The sequence below is a fragment of the Garra rufa genome, chromosome 25 (assembly GCF_049309525.1).
Source record: "Garra rufa chromosome 25, GarRuf1.0, whole genome shotgun sequence".
Lineage (NCBI taxonomy): Eukaryota > Metazoa > Chordata > Actinopteri > Cypriniformes > Cyprinidae > Garra > Garra rufa.
The window spans coordinates 37,564,364-37,584,339 of NC_133385.1; the positions used below are offsets into that span (position 1 = coordinate 37,564,364).

A 19,976-nucleotide genomic window follows, 5' to 3' on the forward strand; every position below is an offset into this window, starting at 1 on the left:
CAGCCACCTTGCGAAGTCTTATCGTTCCATATGGTCGTAATTCTAAGCGTTTCTCTCTGTGTTGGATTATCTGTGTATGGCTCTGGAAGGCTGGGCTGAACCAGCGGAGTCTCTGGAAGGCTGGGCTGAGGAGCGGGCTCTGGACGACGCTCTTGTGAAGCGGGCTCTGGACGACGCTCTTGAGGAGCGGGCTCTGGACGACGCTCTTGTGAAGCGGGCTCTGGACGACGCTCTTGTGAAGCGGGCTCTGGACGACACTCTTGTGAAGCGGGCTCTGGACGACGCTCTTGAGGAGCGGGCTCTGGAGAACTGGACGACCCCAGCGGAGATTCAGGAGGGCTGGGCGTCTCCAGCGGAGACTCTGGAAGAGCAGGCTCTGAGCGAGCGGTCACTGGAGGGCGCTCTGGCGGCGCAGTCACTGGAAGGCGCTCTGGCGGCGCAGTCACTGGAGGGCGCTCTGGCGGCGCAGTCACTTGAGGGCGCTCAGACTGTGCGGTCGTGTTTTGGCTTGACTCAGGATATGAGGTCGCTGCTTTGGCAGGTGCTGACCGTAAGAGACCGACTGTTCGTGCTGACAGTAGTGGTGGGTCCTCTAGGCTGGACATGAATCTTTGCCAAGCCGTGGTGAAATGTGGGTGTTGTGATTCTGGGCTAGTGGCCATCTTGTGAACAGGCTCGGGAGGGGCGGCCATCTTATGCTGTGGCTCTGAGCTGGAACTTTCTGTGGGAAGATGGTTCTCTTACGTGGCCTACCACTTTGTGGGCGAGTTGCTGTCATTCCATATGGTCGTAATTCTAAGCGTTTCTCTCTGTGTTGGATTATCTGTGTATGACTCTGGACTGTGTACCCCGTTGACGATTCCTGCTTCCTGCCATTGCGACCATTGCCTGTCTATTGAACTGTTTCCCGGATTACCTACGTTGTTCCTGTTTTCTGGTGATTATTCTGGCCTGTTGACGATTCTAAATAAATGCTGCAAATGGATCCGCACGTCTCTGACTCTCCTTGTGACAGCTACAAACTAACCAACTAACTAACCAACTAAACAGCAGAGAACTTTTAACATCATGCAATGCTTACCATTCAGTATAGTTTCATTGCTGTCTGCCATGTTGAAAGGTCAAAGTTTATCCCATCTTGGCAGCTCGGGTAATATAAACAATTTTGAGCTTTCCAGTGGAAATTACAACGTGAGTGGGTGTTCATGTGCAATTTCGATGTCGGATTTTGGTATTTACCATAATTACGATAGCATATGAAGGCAGCATTAATTCCAGAGACAGATCCCCAGTGAAGACTAGATGGCCATTGGCACAAGACCACGAGAACCTGATGAGTCCTCTGCACAATCTGACTTTGCTGCAACATAGAACAAAATGCTGGTTCGTCTGGCCAGAGGAGAACTGGCCCCCTGACTTCCAGCGAATTCGTACTATTTGAACTGAACTGAGCTGGAAGATGACATCACTGAATTCAATGATGAACTGCCTTTAACTAAAAATTGTGTTTACTGTTGTCCTTTTGCATGTTTGACTCACTAGTTTTCTATTTAATACTGTACAGCTGCTTTGACACAATCTGTATTGCTAAACGTGCTATTTAAATAAAGGTGACTTGACTTGACATATTCTCTGCATTTCTCCTGTGCTCCAGCATGAGGAGTGAACTTGAAACTGCTCATTGGTGATATTCAGTAGTTATGTGTGATGTACAGAGTATGACTGGATCTAGCTCTTGAAGCAGTGGAAGAAGGTCATCTGGTCTGTGTAGTCCTGTTATAAACTGTAACGCCGGTTTCACACTGCACGCATAAGCAGGGCGTAAGCAGCGCGTGCGCAGCACGTAAGCAGAGCAGAAGCGGCGCGCATCCATTTTGCTTTCACACTGGCAGCGTTTGTCGTGCGCAGCTGAACCGCAGCTTGTGTACTTCTAATATAGACGAGTATCGTTCATTCGGTCACGCATTTCAGGTGTTCTCCAACAACTGTCATTCATGTGCTTTGATTTGTGATATGGTTGTATGTTGTAGATTTAAGTAGCAAATGAGAAACGCTAAAATATTGAATATATTTTTAGACAAAGATCGTCTTAATGATTACCAGTTAGGTTTATGATAATTATAGCAACAGGTTTTCAATAACGAAAATAAAATGTAAAAGTATGGTATTTGGGGTACAAATTGCCCCTGCTGTTGGGGCTAAAGACACAATAATTTACAAGATAAGTAATAGATGACTTTTACATTTGTTGCCATGACATGGTTAGATTCATATCATATATTTCATTTTTTTTTATGCTGGTTGTCCAACTTTGAGATAATCACCACGTTTATAATGAAACCATTATATTTAAAAACATTATAAGACATATCATATAAAAATATAATTTGTTGGTACTACTGTAAATCTATATTAAATAATTATAGGATCGTTAACATGGGTGCGACAAAAATACGCAACGCATACGCACTGCAGACGGAGTATGTGTGAAACAGGCGTTATGCCCTGCTTACGCGTGCAGTGTGAAACCGGCGTAAGTGTTATGACAAAGGTTTTACAAAAGGTTTTACAAAGGATGTGTGCACCTTCATAGAATGGATCAGGATAAGATTTAACGATTAACAACTGCAATTGTACCCTGTACCTCACAGATAACTAACAGAACGGAATATTCTAAGGAATTGCACTGAAGGTTATATGTGTTTTTGCTGTCTTCAAAAATGGCCAGGAGGACGATGTGCTCTGAATTGTACAGAGTACAAACACAACCATCCACATGGTCCATCTAAGAAAACAGGACTCACCTACACCAGCCGAGATGCTATGTAATGTGTGTTGTGAACAGAACTATCGCTAAAATTGTAACCACACACTTTCAATTGGTTTGGTGCAGATAGAATAGCACTGCAGCAGCCTCGCTGCTTCAGAGATGCTCTGACAGAGTTGTCTAGTTAAACAATTTGGCTGTGGTCAAAGTAACTCAGATCTTCATTCCTGCCCAATTCTCCTGCACCAACACACTGACTACACAAACTAGTTTTTCTAAACAAACAATTGCAAGTTGATCAGCATAGCTGTTATTCGACCGTAGGTAGTCAGGAAGAGTCTGACAGACATGCTGATATAGAGCTGATATACGCACGGCTACTCATGAATGTAAACCTGCTTTGTGTGCTGTCGATTTACACACATTAGATATTTTGATCGGTTTCACTGACCGTGTGGATTTGATTTAGTGTCACAGACTGACTAAGTCTCAAACTCTCATACGCTAAATGAGCGCTTCACTGCACACAAACATGTCAAAAGTGCTGGTCATTATTAAAAGAGTTGACAATTACAACAGATTCATGTTTAACACATTTTAATCAACACATTATGGTATTGCAACTCTCTAAATCTTTTTTTTCACATTTTACATTACACTCATAGGCAGTGCTGGGCAAGTGAAACGTCACTGCATATTCAGATTAAGTTCAACTAATGCCCTATTATTACTAATGCATCATTCTGACTCACTGCATCAATGCCAGGTATGCGGGCTGATGGACATGCTCAGTCTTTTTACTCCTTAATGTTATTTTAGGTTTCATACTGTCACAATCACCAGCTGGAGTGCCCGGCAGCCCCACTAGAGGGCACTCCAGTGTTTACCCTTTATGTTATGTGTTGTCTCAACCCACCATGCTTCACCCTTGTCTTTGTCATGTTTTCATTGGTTCCCCTGATCCTTGTGTCCGTTCCCCATTGGTTGTTTCTGTCATGTGACCCCTAGTGTTTGGTATAAAGCCCTCCCTTCCCCCTCTGTCTGTACTGATCGTTGTTTAGTGTTTAATCTTCCTAGTTTCTAGTTCCTGGTTCCCGTGTTTCTGTGTTTTTCGACCCCTGGACTGTTTTCTCGTTTTGACCTTTCGCCGCCTGCCCCGACCTTTGATTGTCTCTTGATTATTCTTTTGGATTTCCCTTGTTGTTCCTGTTCGCTGGTGTTCGACTCATGCCTGTCTTGACTACGTCTTTTAATAAAGCTTTGCACATGGATCCACACGTCAGTCTCCAGACCCCGATTGTTACAGAACGATTAGTCACACCCAGATCCAGCAGCTTTATTCACCAGCATCACAAAATGGACCCAATCGACCAGCTTCTGCTCCTACGACAGCGAAACCTCCCCATTGAGGAATATGTTCACCAGTTCCGTAAGTGTTCATCTCAAATACCATTTTACGATGAAGCGTGGCTTAAGGCCTTATTTCGTTATGGACTTAATGAACCTGCCAAATCAATGCTGCCTGGAGGGGAATTTAACTGCTCGCTTCAGGACTGTATGCAATATGCGTTGTTGCTATGTGGCTCACCGCTAACTGTGGGTGTTTTAGAGAAGCCACAGTACAAGATGTCTGCCAGCCCAGAGCCTCAGCACAAGATGTCTGCTAGCTCAGAGCCACAGCACAAGATGTCTGCTAGCTCAGAGCCACAGCACACGATGTCTGCTAGCCCAGAGCCACAGCACAAGATGTCTGCTAGCTCAGAGCCACAGCACACGATGTCTGCTAGCTCAGAGCCACAGCACACGATGTCTGCTAGCCCAGAGCCACAGCACAAGATGTCTGCCAGCCTAGAGCCACAGCACAAGATGTCTGCTAGCTCAGAGCCACAGCACAAGATGTCTGCTAGCTCAGAGCCACAGCACACGATGTCTGCTAGCCCAGAACCACAGCACAAGATGTCTGCCAGCCTAGAGCCACAGCACAAGATGTCTGCCAGCCTTAAGCCCGTTCACAAGATCGCCGCCCTTCCAGAGCCTGTTCACAAGATGGCTGCCTTTCCTGAGCCTGTTCACAAGATTGCTGCCTTTCCTGAGCCTGCTCACAAGATGGCCGTCCTTCCCGAGTCTGCTCACAAGATTAGGGATGCACCGATCCGTATCGGCCCATCACTTGCGCGTTTTGTCAGTAAAGCCGGTTCTGTAATCAGCGGTAAATGCCATCAGGTGCGTGATTTCACGTTGAGCCGTATATACTACACACAGCCCTTGTTCACTGACGAGCTGCGCACATTCACACTGATAATGAACATTGATTTGCGCAGCTCGTCGGTAAACAACGGCTGTGTGTAGTATATAGGGCTCAACGTGAAATCACGCACCTGATGGCATTTACCGCTGATTACAGAACCGGCTTTACTGACAAAACGCGCAAGCATTATCGGCCGATTTGTATCGGTGCATCCCTACACAAGATGGCCGTCCTTCCCGAGTCTGCTCACAAGATGGCCGCCCTTCCTGAGCCTGTTCACAAGATGGCCGCCCTTCCGTTCCTGAGTTCCCGGTCAAGATGGACACCACGCCAGAGCTACTGCACAAGATGGCCGCCACACCAGAGCCTGTTGCAAAGATGGCTGCCGCCACGCCAGAGCCTGTCGCAAAGATGGCCGTCGCCACGCCCGAGTCTGTCGTCAAAATGGTGGCTTCTGCATCAGACTCTCACGTTTCCATGGCCTATCAAAGACTAATATCCAGCTTGGAGGACCCTCCACTGCTGTCAGCCAGAACGGTCGGTCTCTTACAGTCAGCACCTGCCAAGTCAGCACCTGCTAACGCTACTTTAGCCAAGCCAGCATCTGCTAACACCACGTCAGCCAAGCCAGCGACTACTAACGTCATGTCTGCCAAGCCAGCGTTCGCCAGTATCACATCAGCCAAGCCACAGCCTGTTCACGTCACAGTCATAACATAAAGGGTAAACACTGGAGTGCCCTCTAGTGGGGCTGCCGGGCACTCCAGCTGGTGATTGTGACATAGCCCCCTCCTTAAGGAGTGGCTTCCAGACACTCCAAAATGACCACGCGCAGACAGTCCTGGAGGGCGGTGGGGGGGAGCAGAGGAACGACAGAGGGCCAGGTCCATGAGGCCGTGGAGGAGCAGGCGCCCACCAGGGTGGCGCAGACAGAGCGGGAGCCCACCAGGGCGGAGCAGACGGAGCGGGAGCCCACCAGGGCGGCGCAGATGGAGCGGGAGCCCACCAGGGCGGAGCAGAAGGAGCGGGAGCCCACCAGGGCGGCGCAGACCGAGCGGGAGCCCACCAGGGTGGCGCAGACAGAGCGGGAGCCCACCAGGGCGGAGCAGAAGGAGCGGGAGCCCACCAGGGCGGCGCAGACCGAGCGGGAGCCCACCAGGGCGGCGCGGACCGAGCGGGAGCCCACCCGGGCGGAGACTCTGGAAGGCTGGGCGGAACCAGCGGAGACTCTGGAAGGCTGGGTGGAACCAGCGGAGACTCTGGAAGGCTGGGCGGAACCAGCGGAGACTCTGAAAGGCTGGGTGGAACCAGCGGAGACTATGGAAGGCTGGGCGGAACCAGCGGAGACTCTGGAAGGCTGGGTGGAACCAGCGGAGACTCTGGAAGGCTGGGCGGAACCAGCGGAGACTCTGGAAGGCTGGGCGGAACCAGCGGAGACTCTGAAAGGCTGGGCGGAACCAGCGGAGACTCTGAAAGGCTGGCGGAACCAGCGGAGACTCTGAAAGGCTGGGCGGAACCAGCGGAGACTCTTGACCTGCCTCGGACTGTAAAGCCGGGTCCTGGCTTGACTCAGGATGTGAGGTCGGATCCTGGCTTGACTCAGAAAGTGCAGTTGCTTGACTTGACTCAGACAGTGAAGTAGTGTCTTGACTTGGTTCAGGAAGTGAAGTTGTGTCTTGGCTTGGCTCGGAGGGAACAGCTGAGACTTGACGTTGAAGGAGCGGCTGTGACTTGGCTTGGCTCTGAGGGATTAGCTGTTTGACTTGACTCAGGGAGTGCTGCTTGACCTGACTCAGGGAGTGCTGCTTGACCTGACTCAGGGAGTGCTGCTTGACTTGACTCAGGGAGTGCTGCTTGACCTGACTCAGGGAGTGCTGCTTGACTGGACTCAGGGAGTGCTGCTTGACCTGACTCAGGGAGTGCTGCTTGACTTGACTCAGGGAGTGCTGCTTGACCTGACTCAGGGAGTGCTGCTTGACTGGACTCAGGGAGTGCTGCTTGACCTGACTCAGGGAGTGCTGCTTGACTTGACTCAGCAGGAACAGCAGCTGTGACGTGACTTGACTTGACAGGAACAGCAGCTGTAACTTGACTTGACTTGACAGGAGCAGTGACTGTGACGTGACTTGACTTGACAGGAATAGCAGCTGTAACTTGACTTGACTTGTCACCCCTGGACTGTTTTCTCGTTTTGACCTTTCGCCGCCAGCCCCGACCTTTGATTGTCTCTGGATTATTCTTTCGGATTTCCCTTGTTGTTCCTGTTTGCTGGTGTTCGACTCATGCCTGTCTTGACTACGTCTTTTAATAAAGCTTTGCACATGGATCCACACGTCAGTCTCCAGACCCCCATTGTTACACATACGTAGTAGCAAATGACATTTAAGGCTTGTAAAAATACACAGTTGTAACAATTGAGATAATAACTTTTCGAACATAAAACACTGTAAAAAAAATACTCTGACATGATTGCTTTCTTTTGCTGGTTTAAAGTTAATTTTCTAAAGCTTATATTCTTAAATAAAAAAGCTTTTTCACAATTAGACAAAATGTTGTAATCACTGTGTAAGATTAGCAACAGAACCCCCTCAACGCACATTTGACCACACAACAAACCTTGATTTATTTGTTTTTTAATTAGCCCCTGGAATTATGTAATTTTTCTAATATCCTGATTTCTTAGCCCAAGACTTCAGAAACTGACAGTAATTACTGTGACATACAAAGTTTTAATGTGGATGTATGTATACAATAAGTACATTGTACCGAAAGATTCATTTAAATCTAAGTACACAGTAGTCAAGGCCACCCAAGGTAAAGTGGGACGCATTTTAGCAATGCACAGTGGTGACCCTCCACCTGCTGAACACAAGGTAAAAACAACACCAGACTCAGACCTGCCATGTTTAGTCACTGCGAACTTGAGCTAAATCCTAGCGAATGCAGCTTTAGGGCTGCCCTACAAACATACATCACAGAAGCCACCAATAATAGTAACATTCATTAACAAATGTAATATTGGATAAGAGTACAGAAATAGAATAGAAAAACAAATAAACTAAACATTAGATTTTTATGACAGCAGTGAACACGTACATGTGTACATGTAAACCAAAAATTATTCAGACACTAGTTTTTGCTATTTTTATACTAGTGGGTGCAGGACACTATAGTTAATTATGTAAGTGAGGATAGCAAAATAAAGTCAACTGTGGACTACCAGTAAAACTGAAAAAAAAAAAAAACCTGGCCATGTTTTTTTACATACCTTTCTATCAAAGTTATCTGATATTATCAAGATGAATGTGTTCTGACACACTTTAACTCTTGAGTTCTTCTCATATTTTATTACCATTTTCTAAACTAGAGCGAGTAAACTGATAATGTGAGAAATTTTGAAAGTATCTGAATAAATTTTGGTTTGACTGTAGTCTCACCCACTGAAAGGTATCACAAATATAGCTGCATCATTTCATTGAAAGTATTCAATAGACCTAAATCTCAACTGGTTGATCATCTATAGCACCAATGTATCTCATCATTTCACTCAAGCTCTGAAACTGACTGACTGAATAAAATTCTATCCTAGCCTCTGAAGAGTGAGATTATTCTGACATTTCCACCCAAAGGATACAGAATACTATACTATAATGTTTATAGAGCCTGAACCTGTCTGACACTCTTAAAATGTCAGATCAACAATCCTAAGGTAACATTATGAAGATGAATAAGAAATATTATTTTATTTTAACAACGGGGATGCAATCAACAATTTAGATCAAGCATTATGTGGCATTTTGGTTAGATCAAAGTGTATTGTATTATTTTGCATTATATTGTGCTGCTTAATTTAATATGTGCATTAAGTCAATGTTTCACAAGTGTCTCCAGTCTTTGAGGAATCATCTGCAATCTTATTAAAACATGCCTGCCTGTATTTTTCAAGACTTTGATAGTCCTGCATTAAGTACCCAAGCCAGAAATTGGATGATTATGATTTCTTGTTAGGATTTCACTTCTTCTGGAGGGATGACACTCACTTGAGTTCAAATTCCTCAGCAGGCATCATTCGGAAGCTGACACAGGTGGAATGCAGAGTGGGTCTATAAGTGTAAGTATGTCTATATGTGTGTGTTTGATGTGACTCAATGCCATGCCAAAGGAGGCCAATGAAAGGTATTCACTCTTTATTTTTTTCTCTCTCTCTAATTTGGCCAGCACCATGTGAAGTTTCCCGGCTACCCATCTGAGGGCTTTTGTCCTAGCCGAAAAAGTGTCAGTGCCCCCCTCTTACTCCCCCGGGCAAAGATTTGCGTTTAATCTGGCATGGAGTGGGGTGGAGGAGGATGCCAGCCCCATTCAGCCCGCTGATGTCATGCATATGCCCACCGTGGGAGAGCAGCGGATGGACGCGGAGGGGGGCAAAGGCCCATTCTCCTCTCACTCAATCCGCTCTCTATTGGGATGAATCACTCTTTCAGGAATGGCAGCCCACTGTGAGGCACAATTGATGGCGATTATCCCAATTTTATGCTACCTTCCAGAGTGAGAAGATTCTCTCTCTGACTCTCTTTCTTCCTGTGTCTCTCTTTCTGACAGCTATTACAACCTTTTGGCCCTTCTTGAATCAAACACACACACACACACACACACACACACACCGCTCTCATCAACAGCTTATAACATCATAAATAGATAAAACTAGAGTAAAATATAGATGAAATACACTGAAACTGCTATGTTTACAGAACAAAAATTCCCATGATAGGCCATTATTGTAGGTTCTGTTCCATAGAAAGATTCTTTCACGCATGTCATTTCATGAAGAAAATGATTCAAGATATTTTAAGATTTTATGAGCAATTATCAAGACATCCGAGAAGGCTGACCTATAAGGCTATCTTATTAGATATTAGACATTATCAAGAGAAATGTTAGCTATTTTCTGTAAATTTCACACTGATTACAGATTACACCTCAGAAATATTGCATCGTACACAACCATTCAAAATCCAGATTGTCTTTTAATAATAAATTGTGGTTCAGATAGCAGAAAATTACGCATACAACAGTTTCATAGTGTTCTAACCGGCCAGTATGTGTTAAAGTCATGAATGCAGTGACATAAGCTCACAGCGTGCACACACACACACACACACACACACACACTGTCCGGGGTCACGACTCGGGGCAACAGTGAACGTCTAGACAGAGGTCAAATCCTTGCTGGAGGACACACATAAGGACATACACGTACATTCACATCAGGTCAAAACAAATAACAAGGACAATACAGTATTTGAGTTAAGGACTCAATCACACTAACAATGCAATTCAATACCAAATTAATTGCATTCTTCATAATTCCACTTAGTTTACTTACGCAGCATGCAGCTGTGTAATAAACAGGAACATGTACATCCAGTTGAATAAATCACTTCACAGTATCTCTTACTTTTAGCATTACTATTAAATTAATATTTAATAGTATTTAAATTAAAATGATTGCCGCATGCATTTTAAATGGTAAAAAAAGAGTCAAATATAGTATAGCACTGCTCTGCACATTTTCTCTTGTCTCTCTTGTCTGACACACTCAGTTGAGTTCATGAATCTGTCTCCTAATGAGCTGATGATCCAAATCAGGAACCTCAAAAATATGTGTGCAGAGCAGTGAGCATCAACTACTAATGTGTACATTACTCCACATACAAAACCTAAAAATGATTCTGCATTATATTCCAGGATTTGTGGGAGCTTGAGGTAAGAGCATGTGACCAACCCATATGCGCACTCTATCAGTGTGCATGGGCGCACTCTCATTGTGCACGGTAACTCATTCTGGCTGTAATGAGCGAGTGATTAGGGAATTCTGGGTTGTGCACAGGTTTCAGATGTGAGCTGTAATGATGTGTTCACAGATCATTCTGGTTGAAGGGTTACCAGGCTCCCATTTATCTATAGTGAGCGCACAGAGGGGCACCACAGGGGCCAATGCCCGTTCTAGTCTCTCCCTTTCCTTCTCTTTTTTTTTTTCACGTTTTGTATTTCTTTTACTTACTTTGATTTTATGCTTTATTCCTGTCTTCATTTCTTCATTTGTAACTCTTGTACAATTGTGTTTTGTCAGATTACACAAAGCTTTACTAGAGGTATATTCCAGGATCATTTCAATATAATGTTTTTATGCATTAATCAGTACTCTGACACTAAAGTGTGTGTACTATTGGACAATGGCTCAAGCACAGCTTTGAAAACACACGTCTAGAACAGGGGTGCTCAACCCTGTTCCTGGAGATCTACCCTCCTGCTGTGTTCAGCTCCAACACATGGGTTGGTCACACCTCGAGGAACAGGGCTGGGCACCCCTGGTCTAGAAGATGACTGGATCTGATTTTGGACATCATATCCACCTGATTGCACAGTATACGCCTGTTACATGTCTACTCAGCAAATAAATAAATACGTGAACATGAAATACTGATTTTAGCTCAAATTATTTTACAATTTTCCAAGCTTCCACTAATAAAAACACACTTCTAAAATGAATGCAAGGAGGATGGTACGTAGCAACATTAGAGACTGAACTACTGTAGGATATGTATCATTGTTGTATCACACCCCATCCCAGACTATACTGAGCCTTTCACAACACCTGTCTTTGGTATAACTGGGCCAAGCTGACCTGCTTCTTTGCCGTTATTTTACCACCCAGTGGTTTGCTTGTCATATAAATGTCGTAATTAAGTCCATGATTCTTAGCAATACCGTCATTATTGATGTGTATGTGAAGATAGCCAGTTCTGTTGTGCGCTGAGCTCAGCTAGCATGAAACGCTGTGCATCTGTTATCTGACTGTAGTGAAGAGCAGCATTTGATCATCTCAGCCTGAACCTCAGAGGAGCTCATTAAATCAAGCCCCCATCCCCCACATTTCCACGCAGAGAGAACCAGGGAAGACAAAGCACGCAAACAGCGAAAAGACAGAAAAAATTGTGAATATTGACAAACCCTCACTTCTGCTTGAAACACACATAGCACATACAACCAGCAGCATTCAGCAAAACAAAGAGACTGTGAAACAAATAACAGGATGGAAGAAACAATAGGACAGAAGATAGATGGTCCTTCGCTAATTGTGAACAAACAACCGAAAGTTAGCTAATTTCTCACAGCCTTTGCCCCCCACAGCCTAATTAAAAACACTTTCCTTTCAAGCAAAGTCAGTTCGCTTGGCAGCTATTTTCAGTCATACACTTCCTGCCGAACTGAATGGAGAAAAACTGAAATCCCCAAAACTACATATCAACGATTTGTCCAGATTTGTAGAGCAAAAGCAGAGTGCACGTTTCAAGTGAAGAGCAGGTGGAGACGTGGGTGATTGGTCATTTTATTTGAACGGCAGGACTGACTTTACTGGAGCCACCATTATTAGTCTTTACAGTTTTAGCCAGTTAATACCTAGGGCTGCTCCCTAATAGTCGACTAATTGTTAGTCAATGAGAAGTGGCTTGGTCGATCAAAATTGTATAAGTCACTTAGTCACAGAAAAAAATAAATGTAAAAATCCACTGCAAAGTCGTGCAGTCTGTGATGGACAGATTGTTAATGGCTGATCTGGTATGTGGTGATTCAGTAGTCAGTGTCGCCAACTTTATCTCTTAAGCCCAAAACAAAGTAAGCACTAGATTTTCAATAAATTATTAAAATGTTAAAGCAGCTTCCTTACAGTTTTTCTTTTTCTTTAGTTGAGGGCAGCCCTAGTGATACCAGCATTTCATCTAGATATATAACATTATGACTACAGCTGTAAAATGAAATAGCAACAGTGAATATTTCTCTTCTCATGCCAGTCAAACTGTCATAGCCCATGTCCATATTCACATGAGTGCCTTTTGCATAAAAAGAGAAGAAAACCACAGAGTCATATTCCTACTTCTTTGGCAGGTAAGCTTTTCATTTGCTTATAGCCTACTGTAATGGTTATGGACTTTCAGTTGTGTTGTTCCCTGTTTCTGTTCTCCTGCCTTGTTTTGTTCCTTACTTGCCCTGATTATGTCATTCTGTTCACCTGTGTTCATTCAATCAAGTCATTAGTCCCTCGTTTGCTTTAGTTTTGATACTCCCTGTTCTGTTATAGTCCTGGCCGGTTATTGTTTATTTGTTTATTGTTGCTTTGCTTTGTGTTTTTCTACCCCCTGCTCCTGGATTCTGTGTGAACTTATTATTAAAAGGCTATTTTGGATTACTCCTGCATCATGCGCACTACAGAGCAAGAGATCCTTTACAGAATAACCATGCCAAAAGTAAAAGATTAGCAGCATTTTCTGGCTCCGTCTCCATCATAATATATATAGACATCTCCCAGCATTACAAATTATTAAGACTTTTATAAATAAACATCAATTTAAACAGAAAATTATCACACATATACTTAAATGAATGAATGAATAAATAAATACATACATACCCTCATTTATAGTAAATAAAGCAGATCTTCCTACCAACAGTTTGTAAACCATCTAAAAACTGAAACCTAAGTAAATGTAATAGTGTAAAGCAAAAACATATATCATTTACAATAAATAACACACCCCTTTTTCCTTGTACGTGTGTGTTTGCCATTAAAACGGAAACTACTATAAAATTGACTCGTTCGAAAGCACCCATCACTAAATAATGGTCCAGTAGCTGATACTGATTTAGTATGATGTTTACTGCTATGATGGTAGGATTTTAACCTAGCTTTACTATGTTTACTTGTTTAATCACACTGTATTTTAACGTCCTGTTGCTCATGTATACTGCCACACACTTCACAATCACTGCACTGCAAATATTCAACATCGTTCGTATCTGCTGGCTTGAGCTGACAGTGCTAAATTGCATTTGGGAAGGCAGGATGCGCGAGAGACACTATCGAACATTGTTGGTTTAGAATCTAATTTTGACACTTTGCGCCACTCACTGCAATGCAGATTGATGTAGTCTATAAGGCGGTGTTCATAAGGACTACATCAACTATAGGGACTAAAATGGTGGTAAGATTTTGTTTTTTCAGTTTTGTCTAGTTGAATGGTAGCTCAATTGTGTAACATACCAAACTTTTTTAACACAGATTTCATCAGTAGGTAAAAAGAATATGCACATTTATATGTATATATTACGTTTATTTTTGGAACATTTACTCCTGGGGTCTAACCCTAACGCTTTGAGGGACATGCTGATGTCAGACAATTGTGTTTGCACTGCAAAATAAGTTAGATTGACCTAAAATGAATTATATATCATGTTTAATCGCTACAGAGTCATCAGAGCCAGCGGCAAGTGTCAGAAGGACTAAGTGAGATAAGGCTGCTCTCTGCAGGATACGTGAGCACTGAGCACCTGGTGATCACCTGGAGCTCACACCTACGAACTTGCCAAGCACATTTCCAAAAAGGCACTATCTTTACAAGAGTTTTAAACAACTACACTTTCGCCTGGAAAACTCTTAAAACTACATTTCATGGCACAAAAACAGTAGTATTTACGAATTTTCTCCTCTGCCATTAACACTGACTGGTTGGTCCGAAATACAATCTGGGAAACCTGGCTGCCTCACATCTTGATGCATCCTTGATAAAAGGGGCGGAGCAATAACACATCCAGGGATTTGAACTGTACTTGGCTAGATGTGAACTTTGAATTGGAACAGTGCTTAGGCAAGGTTAGGGTTAGGTTAGTACAGACAAGAACACATATTGAGAAACGGCTAAAGAGCTCATCCGTTTTGATCAGCGAGATGTGCATTTAGTTATAACTGCAGAACATTTGCACCTACTCAATCAAGTGTGTGGGTGGTCTACACGGGCAATAATCCTTTTTTGGGTGTTAAGTAATGGCGCAAATAGCAGTATACTGAGTCTGACTAACGCAAACCTTAGTATATTATGTTGCACGATTTAAATACTCTCCTACCATAAATGTTATGTCTGAAAGGGAAACTCTTACAAGTGCATATGCAGCAAAAATACCTCTGTCCACACCTTTTCAGAACAAATTTTTCACTGCACGTCTTTAGTCAATCCTACCAGTCGGTTTTTAACACCAAAAGAAGGTTTGCGCTGGTGACCCTAAGTGTCATGATAGCATTTACACTCCTCTAAAATGGCCATGCCTCCCATTTTGTGCTTTTAGCTGGGTGAACCATTTTGTGATATCATAATACCACTGATATGCAAGTGTAAAGTAAAATAAATAATAATAAATTAACAATAAATAAACACTATCACTTGACCTGATCAGATAGACAGACAGACAGACAGACAGATAGATAGATAGATAGATAGATAGATAGATAGATAGATAGATAGATAGATAGATAGATGATAGATAGATAGATAGATAGATAGATAGATAGATAGATAGATAGAAAAATCTTAATTAAGCAGTGCATGCGTGCTAAGCCAAGTTCCTGCACAAAAGCCCTCTGTGTGGAGTCGTCCATTCAAACACAAGCAGCTCTCGCATCATGCCAAGTACTGAGAAATAATGGAGCAGTTTAGAGGCTCCGTCCCTGTTCACAGGCTCCCTGAGCTGGGAAAATGTTAGTGCGCCGTTCAGGAGGGGCTTTTCATTGTTTTCTCATCTCTCTTTTTCGTTGGCTTTCAAAAGCCTCAGGACTGACAAACAGGCAATGAACGGGATTGTTTTGTGTTCCGTTGGCCACAGCCGGAGGTAAACACAACGCGCCCCTGTGTTCCCCCAGCGGCTATGGCTGGGGTGCTTTGGGAAGGGGGGAGAAACAGACAGAGATGGAGGCCCTCCGGAAGCCGACGGAGATGGGCATAGGGTGCCATTATGAGAGCTGGCATTGTGTGCGCCGCTGAGATTCTCATGCGTGTCCGCTGAGAGAAGGCGAGGGTGATAAAGCTCTCTCGGATGAAGTGAGTAACGGCTCTGCGCTCCCACACATTCGCTTATTTACATACTCAAGAGTGAAATTAATGCCCTGCGATCTCCAACAGTGCACACAAAGATACTCACAAAGCTACCTTAAAGGCCTATTAGAGACTCGAGTGGAAATAGTGGCTTTGAAGCGAGGAGAGGGTTCATGAATCTGGGGTTGGGGCGGGATGGGACTGGATAGGACTGCTAACAAGTGTTGAGGAGAGGGGGAAAAAACTAAATCAGCCCTCTTACTTCCAGTTTGTCATCTATGGATCTGAATGTTAATCTTTTTGCTAATCACTACACAATGGACAAACTTCAGTGTCGACACACTGATTCACATCGTTGATTCTGGGAGTGTGTAGTGAAGAAGGTGTGGCCAAGTCAGGATTTTAGTTCAGAGAATTCAAAGTTCCTCTGAGAGACTGCTAAGCCAGACAAGTCAATAGTCCCATCCCTCACGCAGACCTGGAATTTTGGGATCGTTCGCGACAATCAAAGCTGACCTTTAGTTCACAAAAACGCTGTATTTATCCCAATGTGTGAATGGATATTTGATCATGTGTCTGTATGTTAAACAAGTGATTTTTGGTATTTATTACTTATTATATTATCACTGAACCACTAAAGGAAATATATAACTGATTATCAAAGACATGAATTTGACAAAACAAGATTGCTATTTTTTATTGCTGATATAAGCATGCAGTGATTCAGGTAAACACTGTGGAACGCCACACAAATAGATATCTACCCTTTATAGCACACTGATCTGGAAAGCATCTGCTGGGTACAAACGTCTGTCAGTGATGTCAGTCATACATTCTAATTCATAAACATCTGAAAGACATCTAATAGATGTCTATCTGACATCTGATAGAAAACATCCAACAGACATTTTGCAGATAAGCAAACTACGTCTTGCGGGTGTCTTGCAAATGTAAATGCAGGCGTCAAATAGACGTCTCCGAGATGTACGTGTGCTATCTGGGTAGTGTATAGGAATCCAGCTCTGAGGCTCTCGTCTTGTGATGGGAAATCCTGTGCCACAAGGGAATGATTTTAGCACTTCAGAAGATGAGAGATCTGACAACTAAAAGAGCAAGACACCATCTTTACCCATTGTCATGACCAAATTTATTTTAAGTCCACATAGGCAACGGAGAGAAGGAGATGGGGGAGGAGAGAGGAAAGAGAGGAGTGATGAAGAGCGCAGAGAGAAAGGAGTTGGATGGCACTTTGGCAGCACAGGCGTGTTCCCAGGAGGATTACTCAAGCCTTAAACATACGCTCTCACACATACACACACACATTTATTTGTCTCTCAGCCTTTCTTTCCTTCACCTTTTCACTTCTAACACCCCTTAAGCTGTTTTAAATTTCTCTTTCACACCATCTATCCACTATTTTTAAGCATCCTTCTTTTCATTTTAATTAGTCTTATTTATTCCTCCTCAGCAGTCTTCTGTGAGCCGACAAATGTTTGGTGTTGAGGATTGCATGTGAGCAGGTTATCGTATCCAAAAACAGACGCCTACCCCAATTAGTCGATCCTTACCTTCATTCATTTTTCCTCTTATATGTAAGTGCATATATATTCAATACAGTAAAGCTGAGTATAATTTCCACATTCAAAACAGACATACCTGAATTATTTTTCTATGGCCGTTTACACTTCTTTGAAGAGGAAATTACAGCATGCTCTATTTCCCTGGGGATGTACTTTACATTGATTTTGACTGAGCACACCAACCCCCCACCCTTAATTTCACCCCCATCACACCTGCCTTCACGGCTAACCTTTGACTCTTGGCTCTGATATGACACCGGTGGGGGAGGATATCACACAAGGGTCTCCATCTCACACAGAATAATTTATAAGACAGCTTCCTTTTTTTTCTTCAAATCAAAGTATGAAATAACCTGTAAAAATAAGGTTCCCTTTTTAAAGCTTCAATGAAGGTCCATTCCAAATAGTTTTAACCTGTTTAGTTTAGTTTAAAGGTTTAAATAAAAATAACATTCATCTATGGTGCTATTAGTGCATCAACACATTTGTGCACACTTTATGCATCTATGTGCACACACACACACACACACACACACACACACACACACACACACACACACACAGGTCCCTTAACACAATGAATGGGGGACTTGTCCTGAACATTTCGCCACTCAAGAAGTTTTTTAACTCCAAAGAAAGAAAGAAAGAAAGTCTCACACCCAATGAAACCACCGAAAATGTATGATTTTTTTTTTCTTTTATTATTACTATTTTATTTTACTATTAAATGAGTAGGCTATTGATTCTCTTGAGTAAACTACATTTTGATAACAGGTGAAATGTATGCCTCAATGAAAAATTCTGTTGTTGATATTAAAGTTTCTGTCATTGTGTGCTTCAACCAGACTCATACAGTCACGCAGAAAGAAAGACAAAGAAAGATGCCACGAACAAGTTCAAATACAATACATACCCTGGTAACCATAGCAACATCTACTCGTAGTATGCGCTCTACCAGGTATATTTTACTGGCTGTCCCTAAAGCTTATACCTCTTTTGGTCACCGTTCCTTCCAGTTCTCTGCTGCCAATGACTGGAATGAATTGCAAAAATCCTTGAAACTAGAGGTTCCTATTTCTCTCACTGACTTTAAGCATCAGCTGTCATAACTGTTTACTGATCACTGCACCTGTTCATAGCTTCTTATTTCTATTTATTGTGTATTGTATTTTTAGTTGACTCCATTGTTTGCATTTTCATATTTTCAATGTTAATTTAGTGTAAATCTGTAATTTATTTTGTAACTGGCCAGGTCGCAGTTGTAAATGAGAACTTGTTCTCAACTGATTTTATCTGGTTAAACATAGGTTAAATAAAATAAAATAAAAAAAAACAACCAGACTCATACAGTCACGCAGAAAGAAAGAAAGAAAGAAAGAAAGAGAAAGAAAGAAAGAAAGAAAGAAAGAAAGAAAGAAAGAAAGAAAGAAAGAAAGAAAGAAAGAGGAAAAACAATTTCAAACACACTAAATAGATCACATTAGTAACGCTTAATGCAAGTATCAATCTATGACATATGCACATATTTTACTATGACCCCATTGATGTGGAAACACGCGCAAGCTAATCTAAACAGCTCTCACCTGTCAGCCTGGAAGATTCAGGAACGGGTAATTGTTGGTGTTTTCTTCACCCTCTCCTCTGATCCTTTCATGCACTTTGGTGAGATGTGACGCGTTGGTAGCGCGCAGCGGAAAGAGACGCGCGTTCAGCGTTCTGTTTGGATAATCCGGTGCTCCGAGCACATCTACAATCACACTGAAGGAAGACTACCTCAGTGAGAACACAGGCGATGTATACACTCCTCCTGCCCCGCCTCACGTCAACCATTCGTCCTATCTTTTCACTCCAATGTGGGCTACCTTTGAGTAATTCTACTCGCATTCATTACATAAACTGACGCTCGCGAATTGTTTTATAATAACCATGCACATCAGTTAACTGACTTTTAATAAAAAACCGCAATGTGTGTTTAAGAATGTTTAGGTCGAAATGGAAGAATGGAAAGAGAGCAGAAAGGAAAGCTAGACAAGTAAATGTTGAGCCATGAAAGGATGCCAAGAAACAAAGCACCTTTTTGGCAATTAGTGGCGTATTTGTATGAATTTGTAATAAGTAATAAAATAACTAGGTTAAAAAAAAGATCATTAATATTTCATTTACTTATTTTACTTTAAACCTCATAATCAAACTTATTTCCGCACTTACAAGTAACTGTGTAGGTTGTGTTCTCAGACCATGGGTCTGATTGTGTGCGAGTGCCTCTTCTGTTGGTACTGTAGCACTGGTTTGGCCGGTCACACAGAAAGGTGGCCCAGAGAGGATCTCCAAGAGAGTCATCAGATTCAAGAACCAAATGTGGGACTAGCCAAACTGGTGCTTCCTATTTTCTTCTCCTGATTTAGTTGTGTTTCCAATATTTCTGCTTTAGTTTTTATTTTAGTATTTACTTTTATTTT

General features: G+C 42.8%; 1 protein-coding gene across 2 annotated transcripts in view; it reads right to left on the minus strand.

The window, feature by feature from the left end:
• Positions 1 to 19,286, minus strand: part of slc1a2b (solute carrier family 1 member 2b) — a 64,373-nt gene extending 45,087 nt beyond the window's left edge. Inside the window, exon 1 of one of the 2 annotated variants that reach the window (XM_073831461.1) lies at positions 19,101 to 19,286. The gene's annotated coding sequence lies outside the window, so the exon portion shown is untranslated. The remainder of the gene's footprint in view (positions 1 to 19,100) is intronic. The other variant, XM_073831462.1, reaches the window with a different exon arrangement.
• Between the last annotated feature and the right edge of the window lie 690 nt (positions 19,287 to 19,976).